We start from the raw sequence: 12,996 nt of genomic DNA on the forward strand, positions 1-12,996 counted from the left end.
CTCTGCCGCATGCCCCTACCTGCGTTGTTTGGAAAAGGATCAGTGGGGGCAAGTCCTGAAGGACATGCATGAAGGCACTTTGGGAAATCATTCAGGAGGACGTAGCTTGTCCAATAGATTGTTACGCATGGGATAATATTGGCCGACAATGAAGAAAGACGCAATAAGGTATGTCACTAAATGCGATAACTCTCAACGACATGCAAGTATGACGCATAAACCATGTGAGGTTCTACATCCTACTCTAACACCTTGGCCTTTCATGAAATGGGGCATGGACATAGTTGGCAAGTTACCTCCAGCCTCAGGCCAGAAGGTCTTTATGTTGGCACTAACTGACTACTTTTCTAAGTGGATTGAAGCAGGTTCTTTTCAACAGGTACGCGACAAGGAAGTGATTTCTTTTATATATACTAACATTATTTGCAGGTTTAGTGTCCCGTCCGAGATAGTATGCGACAATGGATCGCAATTCATTTGCAATAAGACAAGACGTTTCTGCGACGAATGGAGTATAACGCTGTTAACGTCAACACCAAGATATCCGCAAGCCAATGGACAGGCCGAGTCCAGTTATAAGACGATCATTGACTCCTTGAAGAAACGACTCACAACCAAGAATGGTAAATGGGCAGAGGCGTTGCCTTCCATCTTATGGGCTAATCGCACGATACCACGCACTGCGACTGGACAAACACCGTTCTCACTAGTATATGGTTGCGAGGCTATCCTGCCTTCAGATGTGAATGTCCCGACTGCGAGATGTAGTCTAGCGACGGAGCGACAGAACTGTGATGAACTTGCAAACGACCTAGATACCATAGAAGAGTTGCGCGACACAGCATTGGTACGTATGGCGGCTCAGCAGCAAATAGTCGCAAGGAGTTTCAATAAAAACGTCCAAGCCAAGTCCTTCGTCGAAGGTGATTGGGTCCTAAGAAAAGTATTTCAGAACACACAAGGGGCTGACGCTGGTATGCTAGGACAGAAATGGGAAGGACCGTACCAAATTAGTAAGGTGGTAGGCAACGGAGCCTACCAATTGGTCCGACGTGACAGAAGCTCTGTGCCACGTAGCTGGAACGCTACACACCTCAAACGATACTTCTTTTAAAGCTAAGTAATGTGTCTTGTTTTCCCTTCATTATGTAAGAAGTAGACGATAGTACTATTGTATCTGTGTCGCTAGTTGCTAACGACCATAGTGTTCTCTCACTGGGTGTTGTTGAATTTCAGGGAAGTCGTCGCCGTCCATCTTAATGACGTTGCGATGATTTTTGAGACAACAGTCAGACTTGCATCTTACAACCATATAAAGTCTTTTGGTCCTCTATTACCCCAGCCGATGCTACAACAGGGGCACAGTCATTTTAAAGCCATAACTGCTTACGACATTTCATCTATCTCTCTGACAAACACACGTAAGTATCTATGTACACTACAACAAAATGTTTCAGTTACGACCAAAAATTACGACCACACGCATTTCTGGTCGTAAAAAATGAGCAATAACGACCAGATCCTCTAACTGGTGGCAAATAGAAGAAATTCTCTACGACGAGGCGGAAAACTGGTCGTAAAAGATAATATCTCGTCGCAAAAAAATAAAAAATTACAACCACACAAATATCTGGTCCTAAATAATGAGCAATAATGACCAGATCCATTAAAGTGGTCGTGAATATAAGCAATTATCTGCGACGAGGCGGAAATCTGGTCATAAAAAATCAAAATCTTAAAATTTGGCTGAAAACAAAAGCGGGATTTATTCCCGGGTTCTCCTTCAAATTTTCAGTTCTTTTTTCCCCAAATTTCTTCCTTCATATTTTTCCCCCAAATTTCGTCTCTTCATATTTTTCCCCCAAAAACCATCCTTAATACTTTTCCCCCAAAAAAATTCTCCTTAATTTTTTCCCCAAAATTAGCAACACCGAAAAAAATTTAGTCATTCTCTCTGTCTCTTCTCTCTCTCTCTCTCTCTCTCTCTCTCTCTCATATCTCATATCCAGCTAAATTTTTTCGAAAATTTTATTGCTTAGGGTTAACTCGTTCGAATTTTTCTGGGTTTTTTGGTCGAATTTGGGGTTTGTTTTGCTTGGGTCGAATATCAAATTCTGGGCCGAATTGCCACTTGCGGTTCATCAGGAGTTCGAAAGCTTCCAATTTGCTCCAAGAATCTGATAATTTCGGGTTCCCGACGAGTTTAGAGGTTAGATATTTCTCATTGAATATATATATTTATTTTTTTGTAAATTGTGGATGTTTTGGATTTCTTATAATTTTGGGTTGAATTCACATATTGTGGTTCAGTAGGAGTTCCAATGCGTAAAATTTTTGGGCCGAATTCACATATTGGGGTTTATTAGTAGATCGAAAGCATCAAAATTCTGAGCGAAATTGCCACTTGTGGTTCATCAGGAGTTCCAAAGCTTCCAATTTGCTCCAAGAATCTGATAATTTCGAGTTCCTTACGAGTTTAGAGGTTATTTTTTGCAAATTGTGGATGTTTTGGATTTCTTATAATATTTGTGTCTTTGATTTCCCGATTTATGTCTTTATTGGGTAAAAATTTTGGGTTGAATTCTCAATATTATTGGCTTGCTGCTTGTTTATGGGTTTGGGTGTGGTAAATTTGCGTTTTTTTTTTTGTTTTTTGCAAATCTATTGAATGATGATGAAAATGGTGGTGAAATTGCCGAGCTTCATGGAAGAGAATGGTGGATAATTTAGCTAGAAAAGGGAAGTTAAATGATTGTATGGCAATTTCGTACATCATTATTTGAAGGATCAGTTTGTTGTGTTTGTCTTCTATTGCCATATATTCCTCTCGTTTTATCTTCTAAGTTCATCATGGTATCAAGAGCTAAGGTTAGATCCTTAAAGTAAAGAGCAATGAAGAAGAAGAAAAATTGGAAGGCAGAGTCTTTGAATCAAAGGGTCATGTTAGATAATGATTCTAAGTACTTCGTTCCTTATGTATAAGTCAAATGTAGTGGTTAAGTCTTCCACTAATAACTAGTTTTAGATATCAGATGGTTGACATCATGGTATTTAGTTTGACAAAGAGATAAGAACTTAATATTTCCTATGCAAAGCAAACTATCAAGAGCATATATTATATGATCACACTTAAATTATAGGGTCACTGACTTTAAAGATCCTCAACATAAGGAATGCTCTTTTCAAGTTCTCTTCTCAGCTTTTCCCAGATCCAATTGAATATATAGGATGAAGGATGTAATCTTAGCAACAACGAACAATATTAATACTTTAATGGGTTAAACCATAGACATAACTGAAAGCAAATCATAATTTGTGATAAATTACTACAAAAGAATTACAATAAAAGACAGTATATACGTACACTTTGCTCGCATTGAGAATCGAATAAGCTAATATAGTCTAGACAAGGATTATAGTCTAGACAAGGATTATATCTAAAAGACAGAAAATGATTGCTATCCTTTGAGATGTATGTATTGTTGGTCAATCAAGATTAATATTTAAACCTAAACACCTTCCTTCATGTATTCTTTTCCTCCTAGTTTTTTTCTTCTGATCTAATTAATTATAATCTATCTTATAATTTTTTTTTTTTTACAAGTATAATTTGTTGTTAATTATAATGTTAAGAATATAATGGCACCTTGTAAGAAATGGATGAAATTTGTTGAAGGTGATCGTTTAAACACTGAATATGAAATAGGTGTTGAAGGCAATCATGGATTTTTAAGGAAATCAAAGAATTATGTGAATGAGATTGATTCTGTAGTGTGTACTGTGTACTAATATGATAATATCTATGAATGTCTGTAGGTACTGGAAGCTCAGCACTAGAACCACTTTTGTTTAAGGCTCACATGCATGCAGGACATCCTATTTTTGTAAATCTTCCTTCATTTTGGATGCAAAGCTTAAATATACTACTTAAAAGCACTATGGGGAACTTTGGATGCAAAAATTTTGTATAGACAATCTATAATAGTTTGGATGCAAAGTTAGGGATGAGATATACTTTTATGACATTTTGCAATGCTTAGCTTTTGTATATCTGACTCATTTTAAAGAGAAGTATTAGAAGTAATATATAAATGTTTTCTCATTTATCTTTTTAGACATTTTCTCCTGTAACGCAAATTCGATGTTGCTATTACATTATTATAAGGATCATACATAGAAACATGTTGCTTAAAGGCGAATAAAAAAATTACTTTTTATATATAAAAGAAATAATGATGTGGGTATAGATTTACGACGAGATTAATTCTATTGCGATGAGATTTCGTTCAATTACGACAAGAAGAATGGTCGCAATTACAACTTTTTAATATTTCAAAAACCATAATTACGACCGTAATCTGGTCGTAAAAAACAAAGATTAACGATGAGGTTTGATCTGGTTGTAACTAAGTATTTACGACGAGGTGCAAAAACTGGTTGTAAACTTTTTAACGACGAAGCCTTTTACGACGAGTGACGACCAGGCGCGTTTCTCATCGTAAAACGGCTTTTACGACAAGATTAGGCTTTTCAACAACGGGAAATCTCGTCGTAGATGCTTGTTTTTCTTGTAGTGGTATTTCCTATGTGTATTCTAAAGTCATTTAATCCAAATGTTACGTCTGAACGACCAAAGATGGCTTTTACTTAGTCCCAACGTTACGTCTGAACGACCAGATGGCTTACTAAGCGCCTAAACATCCTCTAGAAACGTCAGAATAACAATTGAGACACATGCATATGACACAAAGTAAGGACATAAGATTAACTTTGTTAAATTCAAAAGCATCAAAGTAATGGTCACCCCTATAGGTGACCCAAAAGTTCGAATGGTAAAAGTTATGATCACCCCCGTAGGTGACCCAAAAGTACAGTACAAAGAGTCACTCCCTTGAGTGACCCAAAACAAAGTTTGATTAAAAAGTTCAAGTGAAAGGGGCGTAATATAAAATGATTAAAAGTTAAACGTCAGAGGCCTCTTCAACTTCCTTCTCCTCTGACGCGACAGCTGGCAAGGCAGTGGCTGGAACTTCCTTTTCAGTTTCAGGGTCAAGCGGCACGTCTGACGCTATGAACCCAGCATAGGACGGGGCGTTTTCATCAACCTTTGATGAAGAATCCGCCGTCGCAGCCAAGTCTTCCTCGTCCATCAGATCCTTCATTGACCCCATGTACTGGAGGAACAGGTCAATGTCCTTTTGTGGCGTCCACGACGCCGTCTTTTTCATTAGAACTGGTACATCAGCTTAGCCCTGACCCTGGTCGTCACTTCAGCCTCAAGAAGATCCAGCTCATTCTTCTGTGCGTCAACGCTCGTTTGGAGATGCGCCATCTCCTGACGCGAAGATTCTTCCAGCTTAGTCACCTTCTGCCTAATCTCTTCCAGCTTCTCTCCATTCTTCTTCAGGGTTTCCCCCATATCCTCCATAGGCTTCTTGCAAGACTCCACTTCAGCACCTTTGGACTTCGCGTCCAATTCAGCCTTCTCCATTCTCTACATCATGGACAGATGCCCCTTCAGCAGAGAGGAGATCTCCCTCTTAGCCATTAGGAGATGTTGAAAAGACTGCATAGAAAAGACAGGATGCGTGTCATTCGAAAGTTATAAGTCATTATAGCATAGTGTCTCAAAAGTAAATCGAGTGTTTATACCTGGAATAGGAGCTCTAGTCCATCCGACATCATGCGAGGAAGAGTATGGTCCTTGATCCTTTCCATAGCGCTGGGAAAAAGGAACTTATCAGCCTTAGGCCATATGGACCTCTCTAACGACATAAAGTCGTTAGGGTCGGTCACAGTATAAGGAGGCCCGCTCTTGTCCGATCCGAAGGGGCCAGGAAGTCAGTTCTACGCGTCTTAGACGCGACGTCGTGCTCATCGTCCAAATGGACGACGACCGCTGTGTCCTTCTTTGTCGACGCTGTCGACAGGGACGCAGCGTCAGCAGAGGCTTCCCTCTTGCGTTTGCGTAGCATCTCAGCTAATGCTTGCCCGTCCAGACTCCCCCTAGGGCGCGATTGAGATGAACATGTCCAGTAGTGTTTAAGTCATTAGTGTGAGACCCTTCCTGGTAAAATCCTACCTAAAAACAAAAATAAAAAATCAAAGAGAATAGATAGACTAACCAAATGCCATAAATGAACAACTGTCTTGAGAAGCAAATAGAATTCTTCTTAAATGCCTGTCTTCTTCTAGTACTTTCAAAAATTTGTCGCAAAGACTCTGAGACTCGTCGCGATGCGACAGTAGTTTAGGGTTAAGACCTGCGGTAGAAACGATGTAAGAGTAGTGTTAACAACATGGCGTGAACATAAAAAGATTGAAAACAAACACACCTTCGGTATTCCAGCCGCTAACCACCTAGCGACGACCTCTTCACAAATACAAATCTGTTTTTCCAACCTCTGTCATTTGACTAGATTCCCCCGATCAGAGGTTCTAACCTCGCCTTTGCATGTAGGGTTATTCTATTTTTTGCCTTGACCCTAATTTCATAATGTAACAGTAGGTTGTGGAGGGTGAAGGCCTCTTCCCATGATGTCGTCACCCTGTTGATGACGCTCAGAATCCACCAGACTTGGGGCATAATTTGCCCAGGGCTGATTTAGTAAATTTGCATCAGGTCCCTTGCTACGGGGGTTAAGGGAAGTCTCAAGCCTATTTTGAAAGGGTACTCGTAGAGCACCACCCATTTCGGGGGACATGACTCCGGTAGTTCGTCAGACTCAGCATTCCTAATGACAGTACTTTCGGGAAAATTCCCTAAATCTAAAAACCTAAACATGTCCTCCTCTGACATAGTAGATAATTCGTCTTCATTTTCACTCCTCTGTCCCACGACCTTCTCTTTCCCTCTCGATTTTTCTTGATTTTCTACAAAAGTCCTAATGCTACGTCTACTAGGTGCCATGAAGCAGTAGGAGAAGAAAGCAAAATAACACGAATTAAAGGAAATAACGAACGGAAAGTGCGAAATTACCTGGTGTCAGTGATCGATTTTCCGGCGGACAGAATAATGGAAGTTAAGGAAACTATCTTACTTAAGGAGAGAGAAAGATTTGATGAAGTTGGAATAAAAGTTAGAATCCTTAACCGCCCAACTTATTTATGTCATCAAGAGCAATCATGACATTGTGCCAACGGTTAGAATTAAAACGGCTATTTAAAAAAGAAAACTACCTTTTATGCTCTGAGACCATTGGGCTACCTATTATAATCGCCTAAAAGGATTTTCCTTCCTTCCTTGTGCTTCTTTGGAGAATTTTTTCTATAATTGATAAAAGCGAGATTCTTATTGTAATTTTTGATATCTTGGTAACTTAGAAGGAATTTCATTTGATTTATTGATTTCTTTTAACAATTGTTTCATGGATTTTAGTTACCCTGATTCAACAATTGGGGGCAAACTGTTATGGCTGAATTTTTTGACAAGGTGACATTGATGTGACGACATAATGACGCAACGACATGATGCCATCTGACATGGTGACATAGCGACTATGACTCGAAGACGCAGCAGAGAACGCGAGATTGGAACTAAGCATTAAGCAGTAACGGTTTTGCTAAATAAGGAAGGAGCATAATGAGGCATAAAACCAGCCGTTGAGGAGCGTGGATTGAGACGTTGGAGCATAAATGAGAAAGATCTCCCATGATTGAAGGACCAAAGTTAATGTAATAATTAGGGAATTTATTATGTAATCGTTGAGAAAAAGCCAGGGAAAAAAAGAGGCATACAAAAGAGTGAGGAGGATCATTAATAGGGTTTCACGTAATATTGTTGTAAGCAAACTAAAGAGAAAAGTACTTCTGTAACGATTGTCGCTCACGAAGAGAGGCAGTGAACCATAGTAGATTGGTGGATCTCCATCCACCCGCGGTTTTTACCCTTCTTCATTGGGGTTTTCCGCGTCACCATTTTTGTGTGTTCATCCCCTTTGATACCCATTGCATTCGTTTATTTCGTTGTCTTAAACATAATCTGGTTGAATCGTCCCAAACTTTAATATCGTCGTTAGCGATAAATTTTAGCATAAACAATTATCTTAATGATAGTTTGTATATATTGTTACCTAATCATCAATGACAAAGCAAGGGATTACATTCTCCTACAATTTGCTCTTATATTTTTATTCAAATGGTTAAGAATCATCCACTTAGAAACACGTTATACATTTAGCATATTCTGAAAACCGATTGTCTATATGATCGACAGGATGTGAAGTTTCGTTGAGCAAGTCCCATCTTCGATAGAAATTTGAACTCGAGGTAAATTGTTGGGGATAAATTATCCCTTACGAAGCATGGGTCCAATTTACCCACGGCCCGTATGCTTATATGGCCCTACAACATCATACATATTGGAGATCCATGATATTATTTGGCCCGTCGGTCCTAGAAGAACAAAGCCTACCACATACCTAAATAATTCTATAAGTACCCCCTCAAGGGGTAATGGTAGAGAGATGTGATTTACTTACACGAGCATGCTACCCCTGTCTCTCTCTCTCTCATACTCTACATACTCTCTAAAATACATTGGATTTGAGTACTGACTTGAGCATCAGAGACACTGCCTCATGGAACCCCCAGAGCCTTAGTGTTTATCTTCATGTATCTCTTTGGAACCAAACTCCAGACCTACAAAGAGCGCCCCCCCCCCCCCCAAAATGCTCCAGATTTCATATTAAAAATTTTAGTAGAGACGGTTGATATTATTGAGAGTTGATTTTTCAAAACAAAAAAAAACATGGGTTGCATATATGGAAATGAAACTAGCTAGCTTTCCTATGTCAATCTAAGAGTTGTTAAGCAACATCCTTAGCTTGTGGAATTAACTTGAAGTTGGCTATTTAAGGGTCATATATAGGGGGTGCAAATTGAGTAACTCCATCGCGAGGAGGAATGTGCTCTATTTCACTTGAAAACCACTCGTCTTGGCTCGACTCATGTTGGGTGCTCATTAACTCGCTGAATGCACGCTCGACTTGAACTCGCCAACCATATACGCAACTCCACTTGAAACTCCAGTGGGCTCGAAATTCAACTTGAGCTCAAATACTCAACTCGATTCAAGAGCTTCTTTTTCCAATTTGTTTAATCTTTTACCATTTGTACAAAAAGGAAAAAAACAAGTTTACAAGATACATAAACGGACATAATGAACTCTAATATTAGCTTTGAACCTTAATGTTTTTTGTTATTGCTAATTTGACTACTTCTTAAATTAATAGTTTAAAACTGATTTTCATATTGTATATTAAATATTAATATAGATATTACCACTATGCTCGTGAGGTTATTGAGTCAAGTTAGAGCTTACTTAACTGTGCTTATTAAGCTATTGAGTCGGGTTGAGTTTTGCTAAAATATCGACGGTGTCGAGTTCTAGTCGTCGCGATCTGCTCAACTCTATTACCACGCATAGTCTATATGTGAATTTTGTTCCCTTCCACGAAGCTTCTAGCCAGTGAATATACTACCTCTGTATTTTTTAAGTTGTAACATTTGTTTTTTCACATTTGCCGAGACGATTCTTTGAACGTTAAATATCTCTTATTTGGTGTAAGTAAAAATTATAAAAATTTGATATTTGGAATCCTCTCATTGAGACGAATCTAACAAGACCCCACTTGATTATGTTTTTTTCTTATACAATAATGTGAGATAATTAATAAATTTGATTGATGAATAGTGTCACAAAACCAGATGATGCAATTAAAAGAATACGAAGGTAGTATGTATTTGCAATAAACCAAATAATTCATAAGAAACAAAGGGGAGACGCGAAATTTTTGGCATAAAATAGGTAAAATGTGGGAATGATAGCTCTATAACTCAGATGAACGTTTTAGCTTGATGCCTCTTCATTATTATTTTAAATAACACAATATTGATTGTGGCCTTTCAGATTTGCGAAAGCCTAATTTAATTCAAATGTCGTTTTATCGTTCAGACATCAAAGACGCTCCAGTGAAAACCTTTACAACACTGTTGTTGAAATAAACAAATCGACCCTAGAGAAAAGCATGGACTCTTTTATGTTCGTAAACAGACGTCCCACCCACTTCTCCATTCAAACTGATTCACATTGATTCTGGACTAATGGTCTCGGCTTTTTGGTATTTGCTGCTTACTCCAAGTCTAACATTGAGAGTGGTCCGTGGTAATGGATGGTATTAGAAATTTTTGAAGGAATTGAAAGAAAGAGACAATTGTATCCTCTACATTGAAAATTAAACTTTTCGTAGAAGATTTAAAATGTATTATCTCTAGTCTATTAAGGGTTGAATAGTTTTATGTATTGATCTATATAAATATACTAAAAAACGTGCGTGATAATGTATACACGCCACGTGGCTGCTCTGTTACTCCACTGGAATTGTCCAATGTGTACACAAGTCATGTCAACTAACATAAGTAAAACTAGCTTGCAACAAGATTTCAACCCGTGACCTCTTACTAATATACATGATACAATTACCATCCAAACTAACTTTTCATCATGGTTTAAGTGTCCACATTATTATATTTGCACCTTTTAAATATTGAATTTTCCTTAATAAATTTTAATGGAAATGAAAAAAATACATATCAAGTTCGGAAAACAGTATAATCCGGAGCAACGCCCGGGTCCAAATATTAGTTAGATATACATATGTTGTTTGCTACACTAGCCAGAGTGTTGTAGACCTTTTAAGTGTAGCATGAAATCACAGGGTTAATTGAAGTTTTTCATATTGTTATTAGGAGCTCCCGCACCACTTGTAACGTTGTGGCCGCACTTGGTTGTCCGTAGGAAGAACTCGCAGGCATCAATTTTTGCACCCTCACACAAAGGATTTGGTGCGCCCACACCTGTTACTATGGTGCGGCCACACCATGTGCATCTCACGTGAATTTTCTCCTTTTGTGGTGTCTTTTACTGTGCACAATACCTTGTTTATGGCACTTTTCATGTGTATTTTCCCTATACTATTATTAGTTTGAATGTCATAGGTAGAAAGAAGCACATCTTTCATCCTCATACTTGCCTATAGAAGTTTTCTATGAAGTTCTTGCGTTCTTGGGACAATTACAAGATATAAACACTTTGTGAGAATAGTTCTTGACAACTAACAATATCGATTGTTTTCTTTTTCGTATCTTATATGTGCTTGAATTAGTGAGTCGGTAAATTACTTATAGAAAATTGTATCCTATATGTGCTTGAAATAATCATCCTGTCACTCACAACTCATACACATGAGATTATATAATTAAGAGCTAACCAAAAGGAGCCAAGCCAGGTTTCGGGCCAAAAAGCAAACGATTCGAATTGAATAGAGAGAATCAGGTTCATACCCATATATATTACCACCTACAAAAGAGGTGATATATAAGTATTGTTTGAAGCCGTCCCTCTCTCTCACACACACACAAATACAAAGACAAACACAAACACATACACACAAACACACACACATATATATTGGTATTTTGATATTCAAATTTGATAGAAATTAAATCGGAAAATTTGACTTTGATTCTTTATTTCTTTAAATTCTACATGAATTTGTCGATATTTGCGATCAAATCTTTGTGTTTCTAGTTATTCCATAGGAATAGGTTGGCGAGTCTCTTTCTCCTAGAGAGGATAAAACTTTTATTTCAAATCACAATACAAAAAATGCATTTTACATATCTTTCTTATCTTTGATTTCAAATCGAAAACGAAATAAATTTTGATCCTTCATTTCAAGTTTACATACACACACACACACACACAGATATATATATATATATATATATGTATATATATATATATATATATATATATATATATATATATAGAAGTGAGTTCATATGAGAATGCATACTTATATGAGAATGAGAATGAATTTTACACGCTATAACTCTTATGAATAAGTGATATAACTCTATGAAAAAGTGATGTAACTCCAAAAACAAAATATTTGAAAAAAAAATCAAAAAAAAAAAAATTTTTTTTGAATTCAAAATTTTTTAGAGGGATATAACTCTAATGAATAAGTGTTCTAACTCTAAACCAATCGTGTGGTTGAGATTCATTCTCATTTCTCATGTAAGGAGCATTCTCATGTGATATATATAGATATATATATATAACCGGACATTCAGATTTTGTACAACTATATCATTTCCTAATTTAAAGATGGGTAAAAATTTCAATAATAAACTAAATAAGCATTAACAAAGTAACTTGACATAATGAGAAAAAAGGTTCTCGATAAAAAAAAGTTACAAATTAAATTTGACTACAAAACTTTACATCGAAATGTTTATCTCAATTTCTAATCTAAATTTTTGTCTCAATTTCTAAAAACTTTATAGATTACAGTGGTTTGTATAACAATAATTATAAATCACACTTTTATAATTATATTTTGATGGAATTTATTAAGAATAGACCCGAACAATCGACGCACGCAACGCGTGTATAAAAGACTAGTATATATATTTATATCATGCTCTCTTGTACTGCTTATTTTCTAAAATAAACTATTTTATGTCATTTTAAAGTAAATGAAAAATTAGTTTATTTATTTGGTATGTATTTCTCTTTATATTTCTCCTTATCACATGGATCTCTTTTATTCCTTCCCTCTATCTCTCTCATCTCCTAAATCTCCATATCAATTATATATATATATGTTTTCTTTAAAACAAAACTTAGGAAGTATGAACATCCAAGTGGAGGAAAGGATGCCAACGGAGATTACCACATAAAATGTAAAGGTGTAAATAAAAGGTACAACTACAACAAACATATGGGGTAATGAGGACAATGTTATTGGGACGTACAAGCAAGTCAACTGCGAAAATTATTTAAGTTGCGAGCGTAAGAAATATTATCCTACGTTCAATGAGGAGGAGTCTGACGACAGCCGGAACCTTCCATAAATAAAGAAGAACAAACTGAAAAAATATATTATACTTGTGTATAATCTACCTCCCATGCATACACTAGCTGTTGGA

The 12,996-nt window shown here is 36.9% G+C and overlaps 1 long non-coding RNA gene across 2 annotated transcripts; it reads left to right on the forward strand.

The window, feature by feature from the left end:
- The first annotated feature begins 1,989 nt into the window (after positions 1-1,989).
- On the forward strand, positions 1,990-4,114 carry LOC125499096 (uncharacterized). 2 transcript variants are annotated; one of them, XR_007275782.2, is made up of 3 exons: positions 1,990-2,209; positions 2,311-2,482; positions 3,817-4,114. It is a non-coding gene; the product is annotated as an uncharacterized LOC125499096 (long non-coding RNA). The 2 variants fall into 2 exon arrangements; XR_007275781.2 differs by having other exon boundaries at positions 2,314-2,482.
- Positions 4,115-12,996: the final 8,882 nt, after the last annotated feature.

This window comes from Beta vulgaris, chromosome 6 (genome assembly GCF_026745355.1).
Source record: "Beta vulgaris subsp. vulgaris cultivar EL10 chromosome 6, EL10.2, whole genome shotgun sequence".
Classification (NCBI taxonomy): domain Eukaryota; kingdom Viridiplantae; phylum Streptophyta; class Magnoliopsida; order Caryophyllales; family Amaranthaceae; genus Beta; species Beta vulgaris.